The sequence below is a fragment of the Dermacentor silvarum genome, chromosome 3 (genome assembly GCF_013339745.2).
Source record: "Dermacentor silvarum isolate Dsil-2018 chromosome 3, BIME_Dsil_1.4, whole genome shotgun sequence".
Taxonomy (NCBI): domain Eukaryota; kingdom Metazoa; phylum Arthropoda; class Arachnida; order Ixodida; family Ixodidae; genus Dermacentor; species Dermacentor silvarum.
This window is the reverse complement of record NC_051156.1, coordinates 137063507-137085290: the sequence shown is the minus strand read 5'-3', so window position 1 is coordinate 137085290 and position 21784 is coordinate 137063507. Positions and strand designations below refer to the sequence as shown.

At 48.7% G+C, this 21784-nt stretch overlaps 1 protein-coding gene across 4 annotated transcripts in view; it reads left to right on the top strand.

Moving 5' to 3' along the window:
- The first annotated feature begins 1656 nt into the window (after positions 1-1656).
- The window catches only part of LOC119445818 (serine/arginine repetitive matrix protein 1-like), a 97047-nt gene continuing 76919 nt past the window's right edge, over positions 1657-21784 (top strand). For 2 of the 4 annotated variants that reach the window (XM_049663657.1, XM_049663655.1), the window contains exon 1: positions 1658-2562. The gene's annotated coding sequence lies outside the window, so the exon portion shown is untranslated. Of the gene's footprint in view, positions 2563-21784 lie in introns of all 4 variants that reach the window. The other 2 variants (XM_049663656.1, XM_037710112.2) reach the window with 2 other exon arrangements.

Here is a 21784-nt window from a genome sequence, read left to right as displayed (position 1 = left end):
GCCTAACGACTGTAGAGATTTATTGCGCCGCACGCGTGAAAAAGAAAAACAAAAATAAACAAGTAAGCGTGAAGAAAAACCGCGCAAAATGAGGTGTAAGAAACAAAAGGCGTCCATCTGTCGCCTGGACGGGGGCGCTTCGACCCAGATACCCGATTTCGCCTTTTGTCAAAGGCGTGCTGACTCATGCGCAGCCGTTCTTCGCTTTTCAACGGGCCTGACAAACTCGAAGGTGAGCTACAGGTTTGCACATTCTGTTTAAGTTCGCGTGCGTCAAAATACGAAATAAGCGCTCATGCCCGAATAAGCACCCCGCATGCATCACGAACTATAGTAATGCGGCAAATTATATGGCTAGTTGGTTGGTGTTCATAACAGCGCGAGGAAGGGACGTAAGGAAGGCCGACCAGAGGCAAGCACTGATGCGTAACTGAGTGCTAATTATTAGAAGGAAGGTGATATAATCTCACACTACTACCGCTTGGACTTAAGAGAAGGAAATAAAAACGAAAAAATAGGTACGTTGGCACATAAACAAAAAGAAAAGAAACAAATGCGAAAGAAGCCATGTCATTTGACCCAAGATCAGTGTACCAGACATACAATAATGTACACAGCTACGAACGCGTTGCCAAGAAGGCAGGATTTCAGGAAGGAAAAGAAAAGAATTCAAGATCACCCGCCGTGGTGACGTAGTGGCTTTTGCGTTGCGCTGCTAAGCCCAAGAGCGCCGGATCGAATCCCGGCCGCAGCTGCCGGATTTCGATGGGGGCGCATTGCAAATACACTCGTGTACCGTGCACTGGGTGCACGTTAAAGAAACCCCGGGTGGTCAAAATTACTCCGGAGTCCCCCACTACGGTGTGCATCATAATCATATCGCTCTTTTGGTGCGTAAAACTCCAACGTAAATTTATTTTTGGGAAGGGAATCTCACGTGTGATATTTCGACTTTCCTTCTACATCTTTTGTTTCCTAGTCGGTTAATTGTCTGTCGTCAGCAGCCTCCGCGAGCTTCGGGTAAACCACACGTAACGTGACACGATGTTCAACTCTGTTCGTTGAGCTAGCAAGCGTCTCCTGCAAAAATTACTATACCTCGAAGCCGGATATATCGAACCCACATATAACGAATTATTGTGTATAACGAACAGCAGTAAAATCCCCTTGAAAATGTTTGTGTAAAATTGTTTATTTACATATCGAAATAGCTATATATCAACCTTTTTTTGTGATCCCCTTCAAATTCGATATATCCGGGTTCGACTGTTTGCATTTCGGCTGTTTGACCCAATATGTGCTACACCACCTTCTTCTTCTCGAGAGAGAAATGTTTGTGAAAGGAAAGGGTTAGCCTTATGCGCATTTCCCTAGCCAGCTACAGTAGCGAACGCAAGTATAGGACAGGTGACGATGAGGACAGAGAACCTGCGAAGCACACGACGAGCCCTGGAGTCCGAATTCCTACTCTCTATGAAATCAAGTGAGTCCTGCTGACCGTCTGCCTGGTTTTCGAGTGCTCCGCGCAAGCTCGACGTCAGACGCGATCTGACGTGGTGCGCCTCGCGAGCACCAGGGAGCGCCGTCACGACGTGTCGGGTGTAGCGGCCGCGAAACGCAACACCACCCGGCGTTTGCGCGTGTGTTTAGCGGCGGCGGCGGGTCGCATGTGCTCGCCCGTAAACGCAACTGCGAACGTCCCGCGCAAGCGCGTGGTGGTGGCGGTGGAGGATACCTGTGCGCGGCGGCAAACCGGTTGCCCTCGCCGACGACCCACGCACCGTTTCGTAGTCGGCGGTGTGTGCGTGTGCGTGCGTGTGTTGCGAGCGCGCGCGCTGTACGCCTCCGCACGCAGTCGTCGTCGGCGGCGGAAGCCGAGGGGCGCGTACAGCAGTCGGCAGCCGCCTATTCTGCTACGCGCCCGCGCCCCGAACACGACGAAGACGACGACAACGACGACGAGCATCGCGGCGAGGCGAACACCCGTTGCCGCCGCGGCCACCCGATAAGAGTGTGTGTAGGCTACTTGTGTGAGTCGGCCACCCGCATCACGCAAACTGCAGGACAAGCTCTGGGTTGCAGCCTCCGGTGCTAGATCTCTGTGCTCCTCCTATATACCTGTGGGCTTCTCGAATTCGGACCGTCGGTTCGCTCGTCAGAACAGCGGCATCGAGTCGACTTGGTGTATAGACCCACCCGCGTCACTTTTAAACCTCCGGGGCCCCCCGTGCAAACCACCACCGCAGTTTATCTTTCTTGTGGTCTCCCGGAAAGCGTGTATTTCGGTTCAGCTGCAGAGGCATCTGTCGCTGAGGGGGCGGCGAAGTTCTGTGTGCTCGTGCTCACTCGTTTTGCTGTGTGGTCCGCACACCGCTTTTTAGCCGCAAACGTGCTTGCTGGAGTGACGTGTGACTGACGGCCGAGGATCTGGTTCTTCTTTCCTGGATTGATTACCCAACGGTACTCGGTGAAGAAGGGAGGAAGCTCTGCTTGGGAGAGCGACGAACAGCTGCCCGGAGGCGACGGGACGACGCATGAGGCTAGATCCTGCCTCGTAGACCGGTAGGTGGGAAATCTTCATCAGCCGGAATGTGCCGGGACCGGCCTAAGGGATGAGCGCGCGGTTTTAATGACAGGAAGAGCTCTCAAACGGGATTTATCAGCTGGGTCCTTAAACTAATCGTCTGCGTTGCTGCTGCGCAGCATCTGCTATTTAACCTCCCGCAGGGCTTCACTACCTCCACAGGCTTCTTGCCAGCTCGACATCTGCGATCAGAGGTGGATGCAGGATTCGCTTTGATGTGTACCAGCTTGTTACAGCGGAAACGAATATAATTATTATGATGATAACTTTCTTTACTTCACTAAACCGCTTTGTCTTCAGTCACATTGTACTCAGTCACAATTTGACAAACGCCGCATTTAGAAGACATGATACTTTTTTTAGGAGAAGAAAGTGCAGAACAGTACGAAAGCACACTATAATACATAGGTGTTATAATACATAGTGTGAATACCTCAGCATATATTGCGGCCCGTGAATATTACTACATTTTTCTATTCTACTTTTTACACTTCGATGCGGGGCTGAAGGTCGCGTTCTTGACGGACTGGACAGGATAAACTTGAGGGTGGAGTCAGGACGACGTCAAACCCCACACCCGCCTGAATCAATCAGGTCATGTGCTGAACAGCCATCCTTCATGGCTTAACAACCTTGAAATATGTATTGTGACGGTTCCAGACGTTCAAAAAGTCGTCGGTTTGGGTGCATCTTCAAATGGAATTCTCAAGTATCCGTCAGACCGGACGAAAAATAGCTTCTTGAAAACTTGAAGGGGGTTTAGAAGGAGATTGCAGTATACAAAATGTTTGACGACTCGCAGACGATCCGGAAGCTATATCAGAAGGTCATCACTTTCTACGGTTTGCCACGGTAGATGTGGCTTGCCTAACGAAACTTTTTGTGACATATACGAAGATATTCACTGGTCGCTTGCAAACCACTCGCATAATCTTAGCACATTTTATATCATTGCTTGTATAATGATGGTATACGCACATTACCTGTCGACGTCCATCATCTAACACCACTCGAGGACTGCGCCTTTATATGCTGTGTGAGTTGCGTGAGTGCCGTAGTGCTGCGTAAAACTGTCAATAGAAGAACCACGGATCTGCTTAGCATTTACCTATACATTAGGCGCTGATGTGGAGTTTATGTGTGGTTTGCGTCATATTTACAGTATACTGCGCTTGTTCCTCGTTGCCTCACTTGTGATTGAAGACTGACCGGACGTGGTATATAATTATTTGCCGCTAAGGACCATCTAGAGGGTGACATTTAAGCCTCGCATTAAAAAAAAAGTTCTGCGGTTTTACGTGTCGACACCACGATATGATTATGAGGTGCACTATACGTAGTTGGGAGACCCCGGATTAATTTAGGCCACCTTGGTTTCTTTAACGTACACCTAGCCTAAAACCACGGGCGTTTTTGCATTTCTGCCCCACCGGAAATTGGGCAGCCGCAGTCGGGATAGGACCTGCGACAGATACAACGCCATAGCCACTCAGCTATTGCGGCGTGTAAGCCTTGCACGTGTCTACCTATAGGGGCGCACTGTCGGTGCATATTGAAGGCGTGTCCTAGGCGCGCGCAAGTGTTTAAGAGCACGGTGTCGCCGTAAGGAGACAATGTGCATTTGATAGCTGAGTCACTAAGCATACCGTCGACTAAAGCTGTCGTGCCGCTTGTTTAGTCGAGAGGCAACACGCAAACACATGCACCCACGCATAAAGTAACATTCACAAGAACAATCCCCTAATAAATTTTCCGCTCAGTATAGGGACACTCGCATAAAGAGGGTGTCTATAACCCGATAAATCTATTGCGTACTCTTATCCGAACAAATTACCCGAGAGGACGGGCCATTTAGAAGGAACTCATCACGTTGCACTAAGCGAAACAAATCATGCCAGAAATCGGCACAGACGCTGCTGGGCCCGACAAGTCGGAGAAGGCAAACTGATGGTAGAGACGTACACAGCTCGCCACGGACTGCACCAAGCTTGCTTATATGCGCATATAATTTTTTTTACACTCAGCAGCTCCCTTCAGGTGGCGCCTGCCCGTCACCGCGTGTCAAGGTCACCTGATTTTCAGGGTTGATCTCGCAGATGGCCGCGCTCTGACCGAGTGCGCGCTCCGCCGCGAAGCTGGCCTGTGTGGGGGGAAACGCGACGGCGATACGCGGCGCGCCCCGTCCCACGCGCTTGCCATGAAGGGCGCCGAACACGTCGCATACGCGGGTCGGATAAGTAATCTTACTAAGCAGATAGCTCCTATTGGAAGCAGGCAGCGAGTTTATGTATAGAACTTATCCGCGACGCACTATGTTATATTTTCTATTTAGAAACGCTGATTATCGGTCGTTCCGGTTTAGTCGAATGTATACGTATGACTAGGGCGGGCAGAACGTGATGCTGTGTTTATGGAGGAGAATGATTTCGGGCTTTCCTGTAAAGCTGAGGTCGAGTTTATGCTGCGCTACAAAGGCTTGCACATCTAGCCTGAGCCTTTGAATAAGAGCTTGCGGCAAAAAAAAAAAAAAAAGAAAGAAATGAAAGCTTCAATTCACTCTTGATTCCTTCGTGTAGGCAAATATTACTGGTATTACTACTACTACTACTACTACTACTACTACTACTACTACTACTACTACTACTACTACTACTACTACTACTACTACTACTACTACTACTACTACTAATAATAATAATAATAATAATAATAATAATAATAGAAAGGAGAAGAATGTCTTGAAGTCGTAATAGTGCATTCACTGCGACAGGTTTCGCGCATTCGGTACCCTGGTACCGGTATGTTTTTAGAGAATGATATGTTTCAAAGAATGAGACGCAGACAGTTCCTGTCTGCATTTCACATATTACTACTCCTGCTGTACCTTCTAAACTTCATGGACAGGCACTGCGGTTAAAGAAACATTTTGAGTGCTGAGTGTGAGGATTATGCAAAGAATTGCTTCAAGCAGTTTCATATTTTGGCGACTATGCCCGAATTAAACCGTGCAATTCTCAGCAATCGTTGGTCAATGCGTTCAGAAGAAACTTATCTTGCTAAGACGCAACCTTCTGTGGAGATCCGTTTAATATATTCAAGACCTGGTACATCAAAATGGGGATTCTCAATTTAGTAGCTCTTTTCGCGATTACTTTACGATGCAGGAACAGTGAGAAATAGAGAGGGGTTTCAACTTGAGACCCACTCGAAGGTGAGGGGGAAGAACTGTTTCAAAAGACGAGATGGAAAATGTAATAGTGCACTGCGAATCGTGTGGGTTTCGGAGAATGCAAATCGAATGAATTGCTATGCCGTAAGGTATACTGATACGGAAAGACACCCTGGCTCTCTAGTGGCCCATATTCACAGTAACCTATATTGAGGCTTTCAAAGCTAGCCAAGTACAGTAGCTTGTCATTCTATAAGCGTCTCGATGTATAACGGGATGTCAGAACCGCAGAGACGCTGCATTCAATGTGCATTGCACACCACTCGTTAAATGCAGATCCACTTGATTGCTATGCCACTTAGCAACTTCAGGCAATACTTTTTTCCTTTCTCTCTCTCTCTCTCTCTCTCTATCGCTGCAAATCGAGCTTTACATTGAAGCGTTCGGAAAATCTCGAGACACGATGTGGTCGAGCGTTAACAGCTTGTTATTCAACGAACGTCTGAGAAAGGAGACCACGTGGAAGAACTGCAACGATCTTTTTCTTTACCGACCCGCTTCTTTTAATTATGCACGCCGACCAACTCTCCCCTTCTGACTTGTTCTCAGATAGCGAATGCGGCTCGCCATTGTTTTGCCTGAATGATCAAGATCGCTGGCCGCTTCCTTAAGCATGCAGCTCGCGTTGAGGGCGCGTCGATAGGTGTCTGCGGTCAGTTGAATCGTCCAGGATAAGCGCCGAGGGCAGCTTTATGTCTTTTTTTTTTTTTCTCTGCGCAAGGCGAAACCGGCCAGCGGTGCCCACGAGAGGCGTCAGGATGAGCTAATGGAGGCGCTTCTTGGCGACCGCTCAAAAGATGCGACGACTCGATGTTGCGCAACCGCAGCTCCTGTTGGTAGGAAGCCCCTCGCGCGTAGTAAGGACTTTCAACAGGTAGATAGATTGGAGGTTGGTTGTGCGTACAGCTGGAAGCCACATCGCGCGTCGCGGTCGCATACTTTTGCAACGCGCAGTGAGTCGTCGCTGGCAGTAACCACCGCGGTGGCTCAAATTTTCCCGGCCGCGTATTAACGCGACAGCGTTAAGGGCCCCGTGTCGCAGAAAATCTGGCGTCGGCAGCGTCGGCGTAAGCGCCGGCGTCGTTGGCGGAAATAATCATCCCGAACCAACCCGACCGGGCAGGCACTTCGCGTGGCGCAAGGCGTTAGTGAACAAAAATTGAATTTATCAAAGTAAAATCCGTCAGAAAAATCGTAAAGTACGACTTAACCAAAACCTACAGACGGGATAGCGTCGGATTTTAATTTGAATATACGAGAAAAAAAAAGCATGACAAGCAGCCAGGGTTCTTTGAATGCTATCGCGTTCCACTCTTAAAGGCGAAGCCTAAGCGTCCTCCAAATGTTTTCGATGGAGGTGGAATGCAAGAACGCGCTCTTGTATTTAAATGCACATTCAACAATCCCAGGTGGTCAAAACTATGTAGGCCTCCGCAGTCCACTATACGTCATCCCTAATGTACAACCATGCAGTTTTGGTATGCGTTAAACTTAAGAATTTAAAGTTTTAGTTCTAATTGTATAACGGCGCAGTTCTATAACAACAAGCACGTGCTTCTTAGGCAGACCAGTACATGCTTTCTTGCACGTATTAGTAGGAAAAAAAACAACATTTGGAGTGGTAAAATGTGCCGGAGGGTGGAGAATTGGAAGAGAGAGAAACAATCGCCTACGGATGATGGCGAGTGGTCTTACCAATAATCGAGAAACAGAAAGTGAATTACACTCGAAAAGAAACAGAGAGCATGCCTATACTCCCGGTCACGTATCAGTCACGCAGCAGATTTTCCATAACAGTAACTCGAGTTAGGTGAGTTTTATGTCGCATAGATTGCTTTTAAAAACCGATCTTCCACCAAGTTTCGGTGAAAATATGTAAGGACACTTCCGTCATCGCGACAGCAGTCTTGAACTGCCTCCTGAACAGCGACGAGACTCACGTCTGCTGTCATTATAGTGGGGAACTCACACAAGGATAGAACCTGAGAGGCGAAAGAATGTTTTACCCTGAAATACTGAAACCATATTCATCTGCATCTATGCATCCCGCTACGTGTGTAAGCTATAGGGCCTGTACGCCGCCACTAGCGCGCATTTGAATCAGTGAACCGCTTGTGGCTCGTGGTGTCCTTCAGAAACGCCTACTCATTCTGCACTGGAATGGCCAACAGCTAGCCCTCCATGCGACAAATCTGACTGCGAGGACACTATTACGAACCTTGTTTGTGAATGCCCTCGCTACAGTGCATCTAGAGAAGAACTCTCGACCGAACTATTAGATAGACTGCACAACCGCCCATAGCTTGTCGGAAAAGGGAATCATCGGACACTTGTACAGGCCATACTCCACATATACAAGGCGTTGAACGAGTTGTTGCCCTTCTGGAAGACATATAGACTGAGTGACAGATTTGTCGTGCGCTACATGGCGCTTATGAACACTTCTCTCTCTCTCTCTCTCTTTTGCTTTAGCTCGTATGTCCTTCCATCACACTTAATTCCTTTTACCTAGCTCTTTTCCCTAGCACAGGGTAGCCAGCCGGTCTAAACGACGGTTCATCTTCCTATCTTTTCATCTCTTCTTCTTCTCCTCTCCTTGAATCAGTGAGATATGTGTGAAGTGATTATGATATGTCTCGCTCCTTCTCCACGGCGCACAAATTATTCTTCCTTGCGTTGACTAACTCTGTCAAGTATGCACCAACTTAGGCTCTCAGCGACTCTTTTTAAGCGAACTTTTACCAACCTGCGCGATATTTATACTGCCTTTCGTTTGTGCAACTCCCTGTGCTGCCTACAACCCGTTTCTCTTTGTCATCTCGCGAGATGTTTTGTATTGCTACACAAGTGGGCGCCCAATGCCGCTGGACACGGCGGTTTGCGACGCGGACAGCTTCGATCACCTCATTGCTTCGCTGTCACCGATGATTCCCCGATAAAGGCGGTCTTCGAAACCGAGCAGCGGAACGACCTGAGATTGGAGCGGTTCTCGTGGATGCGGCTGGGTCTCCAGAACGTTTTCAGAAACGATTCCAGAGCTTCCACTGCAGCAGACTGTTTTTGTACTCGTCATGGACTCCCTTACAAGAAGAGTCTCCCCACAACGGGTGCCCGTTTTCTTCTCGTGGCTCCGGAGACACTCCGCTCAATCTATTCTGCACTCCATGCACGATGACTTCACTTCGGATACCTTAGGATAGGAGCGAGCACTTCCCCTTGTACTCAGAGGAGCTATGTTAAAGCGATAGCGTCAAGGGCCCCGGGCCGTGTCACAGAAAATCCGGTGTCGACGCCGAAGCCGGCGTTGGCGTCCTGTGAGCGAAAATTGCCGTATTGCCGAAAAGGGCGCGTTGGTCACATCTGTATATGCTACCACATTCGTCACCATTGATAAGAACCTCCGTGAATACAATTGCGTGCGTGCGTGTGTGTGCGTGTGTGTGTGTGTATGTGTGCGTGTGTTTGTTTGTTTGTTTTCGGTTCAATGGACAAATGGTTCTCCCAGTGGTAACGTAGCAGTTGTCACCTTGGGCTGCAGCTCTTTTGAACCCGTCCTTACCCCTATACCCAAGCACTTGCTTTGATTCAGCTCCAATAGACATGGACAAGAAAAACACAAAAAGAAACACTTTCTTAATGCATATGAGCACGACGCTCAGCAAGAATAGCGTAATTTTCATTATTTAGTTTTTCGGGCTACGTATTTCTTCATTTACTCGCCGCACAAAACGCTCGTGGCATTTCCTGTCCCGCCTCCTTTGTGTGTTTTACTCCGTGCTATACACACAGCGGACCACGCGTGATATTCGCGTGCCGCCCACATTTCTTCCCCGCGAGAGCAGAGAAAAAGCTGTTTACCGTGTCTGAACGAAGCCAGAGCTGCATAGTCGAGAGCGAGCCAAGCCTGTAGTGAGCTACCGCGTGCTCACCGTTCGTTGCCTATTCAATAGCCTCTCCACGCATAAAAGGAGGGGTAGGAAAACCGGAGAGAAAGGAAGAGAGCTAGGGAATGAGAGAGGGCCAAATAAAAGCAAAAAGACAACAGACCTCCCCCCTCCCCCTCCCACTACCCGTTCACAGTCCGCTACCGCGTCCCCGCCCTCCTCCGCTACATTCTTTTTGTTCTCGGAGCGGCGGTTTTTCCGAGACAGTGTGTCTCTGTGTTGTGAAAGAGGCAAGGCCGTCGTCGCGCGACAGGCCAGTGCCAGCGTTCACATACGGTTGAAAAAGCGAAAAGAAAGAAAGAAAGAAAGAAAGAAAGAAAGAAAGAAGAAAGAAAGAAAGAAAGAAAGAAAGAAAGCGCTGTTTATGCGGTGCGTTGCGCGCGTCAGTGCGTGCTCGAGCGAGAGTGGCGTGGCATTCGTAGCCGTCGCCGGCCCCATGGCTGCGGCCGCTTGACTCGGGATAGATGGTCGAGGAACCGTTATATACGTTCGCACTGGCCACCATGAAATCGCCTCGCGGCCGACTGCGTTTCTTCTGTGGCCCTTTCGCTGGACAGAGAGGAAAGCACGCCAGCCGCGCGACCGCGTTTTGTCGCCGCCACCCAGCGAAAGGGAACGAAAGCGGTGGTACTATATATGCTCTGCGGTGTGTGTGTGTGTCTGCCCCTGTCGTTAGCGCGTCGAAAGTTCCGGCACGCGAGTGAGCGTCACGAAAACGCGTGCGAATGGACTGCATGGTGTGTGTGCCCCGGAGCAGGAAAAAAAAAAAAAAAAAGAGAAAAGCGAAGCGTGCCGAATCCGCTAGCTGTCCCTCCTACCCGCGGGCCGTTCGTGCGTTACATTGTGTATACGTATACATACGCTTCCTTTTAGCGGACGAAATGTACATGGCCGTTCCGCGCGTTTGTGATGGCGATATGGCGCGAGATAGGGTGGTGACCAAAGACAAAAGCTGGTGGTCTGGTGGGTGGACGAAACGCGTTTCGCACTCTGTTGCATCGCTGTTCAGTCCTGCGAAAGTTACCGGCGCTGTTGCAGGAGCGGTGTGCCTTTTCTTTTGGTTGTGTGGCGCGATACGGAACGCAGTATTCGGGGAGCAAGCGACGACGGCTTCACAGCGCTTTATGTGCTTTGAGCTTGGGTGCATATATATGAAAGAGAGAGATATAGAGAATAAAATAAACGCACACCAAACAAAGCTGCGGCGTTTTAGTTTTGGGATAATCCGGACGAGTATTCTTCCAAAAAATAATGTTTAGTCACTCCCTCTCACTTACAAAAATCACGCAGCAAGAATGTGACACACCGAACCTAAGGAAGCAAGCAGTGTCCTAACGCCAATTCTCATGCGCGCTGACAATATGGCGCTTCGCTCCGTGAATATCTGCTCGTAGTGTATTTATTCATCACGTTTATGCTTTTGTCTCTTTGACAGCACGACACTACAGTCCGCATTCGTAGCCGAAAAACTGCCTCTTTCGGCACCTCCTCATCTTACGGTGCTGCGTAATGCTTCTCACCATATGCCAGAACATTGAGCATATGTAGCTATAACGTAAATTTTGCTCGAATCCATTCCGTTCTTATTAAGTTCGTGACTGACTGATTATGGAGACAACGCAGGCGTCATCGTTGTTCGGACCATTGATAAACCCAAAAAAGAAAAAAAAAAAGAATTGGGATATAATCGTGCCACAAACCCGGCCAGGAGTCGTTTGGGTACACAAGCGAACCTTTCATCACGTTAACGTTCCTTCGACGTGATCTTTGTTGTTTGTGAGAACGCGTGTGCAATACATTTACTACAATCTAGCTGAAAAGTCGTCGCGAACCTCGAGCTTTGGCACTGTTACAGTACTTGGGGCGGATTACGTACACTGAGCAGACATGAATAGGTACATTCGCCTACACGGTACCCAAGCGATGATTACTGCAGAAATTTCGCCTCATACTTCGCCAATACATTACAGGCGGCTATACCGTCGAAGAACCTGACCGTTTGCACTTTTTTGATTTGCACTTTGTTGAAAACAAGGACTGTTAACGGTACTGAATGCAGGTCGGCTGTGCCATTATCATACTGGTACCCACTGCATACAGTGATGAATCAGCAGGTGGAGATGTTGGGCAGAGGTAGTGAGAGGCTACTGCTTGATGACTAATAAACTCACCAGAGAGTGATTGTTATTGCTTTTTTAAGTCAATATCATGTTTATCTTATTTTTCTTTATCGCGCACGTGAGTGATTTCGCCTGAAACGGTACACAGTCATTCACAACGCTGTCTGGCTTCACTGCTGGACAGGATGGCTTGACGTGGCGAAACACTTCATAGGAAAGACAGGTTCCGCAAAAAAGAAAAACAAAAACAAAGATGAGTATAGTGAGTAAAACGCCGTGGCCACAGGAGTTTGTAAAGTGACCTAAATCACTTCACTCACTCTCTCGATGATCCACAGGCATATAACACCCACAACGCTGCTGTCGTCGACAACAGCATCTTTTTGTCAGATTGTGCAGCAGACAACATCACGCAGAGTGTACGGAAGCATTCCGAATAATGTGCGCTTCAGCGCAAGGGCGGTGCCGTAGCACGGTGCATTTCATAGACCACTCTTAGAATTAATTAAAGGTTAATTCACGTCGCATAAATTTTCCTATGCGGCAAGGTGACACCTGTATATAACCGTCACGGTTTAAAGCTTCAGCGTATCTATCTATCTATCTATCTATCTATCTATCTATCTATCTATCTATCTATCTATCTATCTATCTATCTATCTATCTATCTATCTATCTATCTATCTATCTATCTATCTATCTATCTATCTATCTATCTATCTATCTATCTATCTATCTATCTATCTATCTATCTATCTATCTATCTATCTATCTATCTATCTATCTATCTATCTATCTATCTATCTATCTATCTATCTATCTATCTATCTATCTATCTATCTATCTATCTATCTATCTATCTATCTATCTATCTATCTATCTATCTATCTATCTATCTATCTATCTATCTATCTATCTATCTATGCAGAAAAAAAGTCAGTGAACCTTCCTTTTCCGCGAGACGTTCTTTGACGTCACACCAGGGTGAATTTGTCGTAGCACCAGCTATAGTACTGCGCCGTGTGCCCGCGTCCCGGAGGGCCATGAAGACGTGGGTCGCACGTACGAGCAGCCGCGGCAGCAGCTCCGATGCGTGGGAGGCGGCGGCGCAAGCAGCAGCAGCGTCGCCATCCGAGGCATGTATACGCCTCCATCGGCGGCGACGTATACGATCGCCTAAAATGGAAGCGTGCTCCCCTCTCGAGCACCTGTGTACACACACACCGCGACGGCGAATCCAAGTCATTGCGCATTCGCTTCGTGGCTGCATGCGACATACATGGCTCGTCGTTTAATTGTCATTCATTCATTCATTCATCTTTCGCAAGTCGGGTTTGTTTTATTTTATGTTTATTTATTTTTTGTTCCCACGCATTATTGAGCCTTCGCGATAAGCCACGGGCAAGAGACAAAATGGAACGTTGTTTGCTATGGCACGCATTCGAACGACGCCAATTTTGGAAGGGTGGCCGTGGCCTTTCTGGTAAAACAATTCTTAAGAACGCAGTCTTACAGAACGCAGTCTTACAACTCGCCCGAGTCTGTTACAAGTCCATTAGCGTTGCGGAGAAGGCGCGTCCCCGGAGTATACACCGGACAGCAGGTTAGTTGGTTGGTCGGTCAGTCAACATACAATTTCTTTTATTGCTTGTTCGTTTGCTTGTTTTAACGGCATAAGTTAGATGCGTACTGTTTCACTACGTGAGAAAAAGTAGCCGGCCCCACACAGGATCTCCTGTCCTACACATACGTGTAATATATATACAGTATATATACTGTATAATTTTGTAACAACATCCGACCGTGCCTGGGACGGCATTCAAACTTTGGGCGCCGCAATTCCAAGTGCATTTCTGCGCATACACGCAACCGTCACCGATTGCGATAATCCCCCTAGCTCCGATATCTGCGCAACGCACACGCGCATATGGCGAGGACCTTTCCATGCGTAAGATGACGTATCTGCGGCGCCTCTATCGAAGCTGACAAGGAAGAATCTCTTGTGACAGTAAAGGAATGGAGCGCACTCTCCGGCGCTGCCGCTCCTCCTCACGCTCGCATCATCGCTAATGGCCGATGCTATCGCAGTGAAATAGGGTCCTTACAACGGCTGGCCGGGGCGCCTGCCAAGCGGAAGCATCGTTCTTGTGCCGAAGCGCGCTGTGAACCACGGCACGCATACCATGCTGCTCGCGGTGGGACAGGCGCACCCCCCCCCCCCCCCCCTCCACCCGAACACCACCACGATCGCGCGAAAGGAACCGAACACGCCCCGCGTGCCCGCCTGTGCCCGTTGGCACACTCCGCGGGTGGCGCACGCAAGACTTGGCATAAGCAAATGGGACTCGAATAATGAAGACTTGTGTGTGTCTGTTGTGGGTGCGGGAACAACTTCCATGAGGCGCGTGACGGGAGCTCCCTTGTGTATACGTGTGTGCATGGTGAAAGAGAAGGCTAGCGGTTTTAATGGAAGAGAGAGAGAGAGAAACGAAGAGGGAAATGTAGGGAGGTTAACCAAGGTCGTGCCCAGTTGGCTACCCTACACTTGGGGAGGGGTGAAAGGGGAAGAATAGATAAGGAGAGAAAAGAATCATAATAGAGTCAGTCATTCGCAGAGTCCGTCGCAGAGGAATCTGATAGAATCTGCGTGGAGATGCTATAGCCTGACCTCAGGCTTGAATTTTCCGTACTCCTTGCCAGTGAAAACTGAGTAGAAGATGAGGAAGCGATCACAATTATCAGCATTGCAGAAGTTCGTTCAAATAGAAGCGCAGTAGCGGATAGACGGACGCAAAACACTTTATTGATAAAAGCACCTGTGAGGTTGCGGGTCCGGGCTCAGGACACCCGGGCATTATGTGCGGTGAGGCATAGCCTTTCCACCGCTGCCTGGGCCCGCTGGATTGTCCATAGTTGGTCGTGTATATCTGAGCTAGTCAGAGCGCTTAGCCATCGCTCCTCGAGAAGGTCCGGTTCTATGTTGTCCTCTCTGTATATTGGTCTGATATCTGTGCATTTCCATAAGACGTGTGCCATGTCTGCGCGTTCGTGCTTGTAGAGCTTACAGCTCGCTTCTGGGTATTGTGTGGAATTTACTCTGTTTAAGTGTACTGGGTTTCTGAAGGTTCTGGTTTGCAACCTTCTCCAACCTGTTTCTTGAGATCTGTCTAGTTGTTTGTGCGGTTGTGGGTGTGCTTCTCTTTGTCTCTTATAGTGTGTCAGTATGTCGTGGTACGTGACTAGTCTGTCTCTGTCGTCCTGTATCGCTACTTCGTCGTCGTCGTCGCCTCCTCCGTCTTCCCCATCGCCTCCGCCGCAGTCCTCACCCCCTTCGCGGGGGGTGCGGGGTGTCGGGCCGTCACTGTCCGAGCCGCGGTAGGTTAGTTCTCGCGCGGCTCGGTGGGCCTTCTCGTTGAGGTTGAGAGGGCTGCTCGGGTCTTCTGTGGTTACTTTCCCTGTGTGTGCCGGCATCCATTTGAGGTATTTGGGTGTGATTTTGCCGTTCTTGAAGTCCATATATACTGCTCTGCGGTTAGGGATCTTGGCCGCCTCCGTGGAGACGCAGTCCTTTGTGAAGTTCCCAATGGCCATCTTGGAGTCGCTGATTATTATTCTGTCTTGTTTCCGACCGTTGATTACGGCCAATGCGATTGCCGTTTCTTCCGCTGCCTCCGACGATCTGGTCCTGACGGAGCCCGTCGTCACGGTCTTTGCTTTCGTGTCTACGATCGCCATTGCGAAGACACCACCGCCGACACCACCATTGTGGATCCGGTTTCGGGGGTACCGGGCGGCGTCTACGAAGAGAACCCCCTCCCGCGCGCCGTGGTTTTTGAGATACACACACACGTACCTGCCCACCTGCCAAATTCCTAAAGATCCTTCAGACACAAAACCAGAGAGAGAGGGGGGAGGGGGGGGGAGGGAGGAGTGTAGCACGTATTTATTTAAATTTTGCCTTAAGCAAGGGCATTTTGTGGGATACTCACGGCAATATATTGTTATCTTCTTTTCTTTCCTCCTATCCTTCCGTAACAATATTAACGATAACTTAGCTTTATATAGACGCAGCACGCAAGCAGAAGCACTGAATTCGGAACAGCCGAGACTGACAAGCAACAAATGATCATTTATATAACAGCCTTTCCGCGACCTCGGTGTTGCAGGTATCGCCCACTTCAGGAAGTTGTCTGTATATGAACATGCTGGAAGCACGCGCCCCTCTTGCCCCTTATGACCATAGAAAAACTTCCAGTGGGAGGTTCGGTTGCAGCAAATTTCGTAAGACTTTGCGCCACATTCGTGATCCTCTTAAAACAATCCCAAATTCGTAAAGATTACGAAAAATTCGGGAGAGTTTGGCAGGAATGCATAAACACATGACAAGCACCCATGCACGCGCGCGCGCACGCACGATGCTTTTGTTAAAGAGTAGCTTTAAATGGCTAATAAAAGACGTCTGTATACCAACTCGGCTCAAAAGCAGATAACCAAGGCTTCAGATGCTGCGCCTTTTATGTGCTGTCGATTTGTTCTGGCGTCGTTCGTTCTTTATCTAAAGAGACGGGCAACGTACACAGACATGGCTCGGCGCAAGCGAACGAAACGACTGCTGCGCCGTAATCCCCGAGCGCGTGAACTCTTGCGCAATTAAATGGAGCGGGCCTTTTTTTTTTTTTTTTTTTTTTTTTTTTTCCTTCCTCGTATAGCATCGTCCCCTTGTCTGCTCTCGATCACCTTCGAAGGACGCGCTCCTCGCCGTTCAAAAGCTCACTCGTGCCGGGAAAGAGCAGTTGAAGGAGCCGTAAACCCACCTCTGTTATAGACTTCGCCGAGATCCGCCGTTTTCAAGGCCACGCTGGCACGAGGGCTATTTTATCGTTCCGTGTTCAGCAGCTGGAACTTGGGGCGTCTGTCACGTGACGTGAAAGAGAGCGAGTGGTGACTAGTTTATATTTGTTCTTAATTTCCTCACAACACCTTCGCTGTGGTCAACGTCGCCTCTTTATCTTTCTCCTATAGACCAGCCGTTTTATTTAACGACGCGGAAACAGACGCCACACAGGGAACACCACACACACGAACGCCACTGCCAACTGTTTAATGAAAAAGGCGTCAGAAGAGGGCATATCTTTTCGCGAGTGCCCAATTAACAGACAATCAAACGTCGTTGCATGTTTGCATTTTCTAATCAGGCGTGAGTGTCACGAGAAATCTATCTCTGCACGATACAAAGAGACCGACGTGTCACTAGCACAAACATGTCTTTTCCTCTATATCTATATAAAATGCTTGTGCCAGCTCTTGCGCCGTTCGTCACGATGTTTGCATTGTCTGTGTATGGCGCGTGTGCGAAAGACATTCACTCTTCTCACACCTTCTTTAATTCAAAGGTTTATTGGAGCTTGTGTGGTTGTCGTGTTCTATGTGGGATGTCTGTTTTCACGCCGTTAAAGAAAAGAATGTGTACAAGGTGTCCTGCAGCTAACTTTAGGCGAGGTATAAAAATTTACCGAACCACTCTAGAAGGACGCGACCAAATGTATGCTGTTGGCTGTTGTATGGAGCAAGTCTCAGTATATTTTGTATTCTGCTTATTTGCATAATTAGTCAAGATTATTTAACCAACTTCACAAGTCTAAACTATAGGGCAAAACTTCCAATAAGGAAGTTTTAGAGTGAACTTTCTAGTCTTCAGTAACGTGCATACGTAAAGTTGACCAAACCGCTGCTCTGTTCTTGTACCACACCCTCAATAGTGGATGGCACGCTTACAATCAATTTACGAAGAGCGCATTTTTTGTAAATAGGAAGCATGGCGCGCAATATGCTATATACCACGGTTCCCTTCCAATCGCCATATAGAATGCAAATTCGATCCATTAACGATTTAGTTGAGGTTCAAACTGCCAACACTTGACTCCGGGACAGTAAGGATGTTCCACATCCGCCGCCTAGGTTTGTTAGTGGTGGCGCTGGCTAACACTCCCAGGGTAAGTTCTAGTTGTAAAACATAAATACCTCAGAAAGTGGATGGGAAAACGGCACCGCAGTAGCTCAATGGTAAGAGCATTGCACGCGTAATGCGAAGACGTGGGATCGTTCCCCACCTGCGGCCAGTTGTGTTTTCATCTATTTTCATTGCCATTAATTTATCATTTCTTTAATTCAGTTAGTAAGTACAAGTAATTTCCCCTATGTCGTCCTTGATGTCATTGTTTGTTGGTTTCTTATGATATATATATATATATATATATATATATATATATATATAAAGAACCAATAGCGTTGTGAAATCGGCTCCTGTTTTTCATTGAATCTTCGACTGAAACCGAAGCGAATTTGTGCTACTTTCCACGAACAAACTACTCGCGCACTCAGCCAATGTGCATGCGCATTACTGTGCTCGTGCCTCGTGCGGAGCGGCGCGTAAATATCAGCGTCGCGGGCAAGGGTTCACGTCTTTCACGCCAAGCGCGCGAGGCTCACGAGGGGGGATATAACTCCTTTTTCCCTCTTCTAACGAAGGAAGCGCTGCTTCTTCCTTGTCACACGCCTATAGCAGCCAGCCGCGCGTCCATGACCGTCGTGGCCTCCTATATAGCAGCGCCCGAGAAGCGCAGAAAAGAAGAAAAAAAAAAAAACCGTACAAACAAGAGCCGTCGATGTATGCGACCGGCTCTCGTTGGCCAATGTCGGACGTCGGCGAGCCCGAGGTAATTATTACGCTGGCGCGCACCGCTCCAAATGAAGCGCGCTTATCGCCGCCAGGAATGCAGCCACGAATGCGAACTCGCGGTTACTCTGTGAACGTGAATGAGGAAGTCGAAAGGCAAAGAGAGCGAGGGGGGTGGGGGGGGGGGGTGCGCGTAACGACAAAAATACGCGATGTCCAAAACAGGAGACGTCCCCCCGTCGCGAAAAAGCTCTTAGCATGCATGCATGCATTTATGTATTATATATTCGAGCAAGTCCACGTTTGTTTCGACACCTCTCTCTCTCTCTCTCTCTCTCTCTCTCTCTATATATATATATATATATATATATATATATATATATCGGAAAGGGGGCGGGGGCGACCTCCAAGCTAGCAGCCGTTCACCTTGCCTTTCATACAGGTGGCCGCGATGTGCCTGCCATTAGTGGCTCAAACAAAGAAACGACTCCCGTATCGATCAACCTTTACCGAAGACCGCGTGAAGGATCGGTAATTTTCTTCGTACCGCCGTTTTACTTGGCTTCCTCCTTGAGGCCAAGTTTCTCACGGCTCTGCACCCTGCATGGCCGCATGTTTCTTGACAACAAACAAGCTGTGCTTTCGCGAGAGCGGCATAATTTAGCGCTCAGCGCCCGCGGTAAGCGCTAAATGCTTAACACGAGCATGATGCGCGAATACAAATCTCGTGTGTGCGACTTCACAACGATGCTTTATCATAGGCGTAGAAAAAAAAAAGTAATTGGACAGCGTAATTTTGTGTGCCGCGAATGTCTGGTGTTTACAGAAACAGGACCAGCTGGCGTCTTTTTCAATATTTCAGCGCCGTATCGCGATATCTCCGTGCGGCACCCTGTGTCACTGAAAGAGGCCGGCCGCACTTACCCGCTTAAACCGAGCGTGCCCGAACACCTACATTAAACAGCCCCTGTAGTTTTCGTTTAATAGGACAGTTAGTTATACTCGAGCAAAGTAAAGTTCCCTAATTCGCATTACAGAGAGAGAGAGAGAGAGAGAGAGAGAGAGGTACTTATTTTTTTAAGCGCCGCAGCGATCGGCGTCTTGGTCAGGGAGAAGGGTATTACCATGCAGAGTCCGTCAATGCTATTGAAGACATTGAAGGACTCTGGTATTACTCTATGAGGTGTACGCGTTAAACCAGAGGAAATGCCCACTGTTTTCCACACTTTGGATATAGTGTGTTCGGGATGTTGGATGTGGGATGCAGTAGCATGTTTTGTGCAACGAAGAAAAACACTGCAGAGACTGGCACGGCCGGATCGCCACGGAGCACTTGGCGTAAAATTCAGAAGCTCAGTGCCTCTTTCTTTCTTTCTTTCTTGCATTAGTTTGCGTTTATTTAATTGATGAAATTGTTTATCGAAACTCCAAGAACGTCCCCACCAGTGAACTCAGTTCTGAAATCTATACCTTCAACCATACCTGTTGCAGTGCTGCAGACGTAGCCGGCACCCACCGACATCTGATGCGATGCTCTTGCCTGAAAGATATATCTTTACTAAGCACTACTCGAGATCCGCGTTAAATGAGCAAAAAGAAAAGGGCGGGGAGATGGTAAACAATTGTGACTATATTTAACACACTGTACGTATGTTTTTTTGCCTTTCGCTGACTCAGGCTCTGTGAAGGTCGACAGGCCTCGTTGAGCGTACTTGCAGTGGAGCTGAACACCAGCTCGGCCTTCAAGAGCGGCGCGATCAAACAACAGAACGAGCATAACACGCGCGACTCGCCGCGCGCAACTGCCGGCGTAACACATGAACAAATCTTGCGAGCACGGTCAACCGCGATTGCGCAATACAATGTTTTGCCAACTGCGCACATTTGCATGCTGATACGAGAAAGCTAGAGTTTAAGAATAAATTGGACTTGTCGTCGAAACTGAGACGATGACGAGGTGGAGGTATACATAAGATACCCAGGCGCGGATCCAGGGGGGTTGTCCGGATGTCCTGACCCCCCCCCCCCCCCCTCAGATTTCTGTATCGCCCCCTCGCTGATAGGGGTATGGCCCTGTCACAAAAAATATGGCCACCAGCATTCTTCAAAATTATTTTTCGTGAGTACCAGTGGTAATAGCCATGTAGAAGTAAAGTTAGCTCGCTCACAAGCTTAGTTGTACTCCGTAGGCGTGTGGTGTCGCGAAGTTGCCGTAGTTATTTTTTCTCATGAACACCTTGGACCTCCTGGCGCCGGCCGTGCCTTACTCGTCGCGTCGGTGGCGTCGAATGAACGAGGGGACGTCCCTTTTGCTAAGCACGCCGATGTCCGCGCGAACGCTTTCGCGCCTGATCAACTTAGTTCCGCATTGGGGTGTCATCGGTTGCCTCATTTGCTGTCACCGGTCCTGCGACCAACCTGCTTAATGAAAGAGATCTCTCGCTGAAGTGTTCATATATAAATAATAACAACTAAGAGCAAAACTAAGAACTACGCATAGGCAACTTTTTTTTAAACTGTAGCACTCATTGTGATCACAGTTACACGTTGACAATATCCAGTACGAGCACAGTACCGTTCGTACGCTACAAGTTTTTCATTGTAACTTCGCAGTTTTATTGTCGTACATAGGAAGCTCAAAGCCGCCGGATACGTTTATCTGAGTGGGCGTTCTCGCGGAGCGGGGTGAAGCCTCGAGCAGCGGCTGGATGTGGGGGAGCGTGACGTCAGCGGCCAACGCCAGCGCACGGGCCTGGGATGGCGTCGCGTGGTTAGAGAAACGGGAGCAGATATGCGCCTTGTGTAAAAGGATGACGTCGCGTGGGAAACAAAACATGAAGACGCTGGCTCGCGCTCTCGGCTACTACGCCACATCGTTCTTATTGTAGGTGGCGTCGTGAGTCTTCATACGCGGTTATTCGCATATCGTAAACAACCAGCGTAGTGGTTGCCGCGTTGGAGCGGAGCGTTACGCCCCTATTCAAGAACGTTCCTCTAGTCAACACAACACCTCGACTCAAGAGGAAAGATAGCACCGCCATCCCTCCAAAGAAGTGATCACTGAGCTTCATGATCATTCATGGGAATTCTTGAGAATTGTCACGTCTTTATCACTCGAGAGGCGGCGCTGTGCTCAACAAGGTGGACGGTGGAGGAAGAGCTTCGGGTCGAGGGCTGTTTGAGAATTAGGAAGTTAGTCCTCCAAAGCAAACGAAGGTGTCTCAGCGTAAC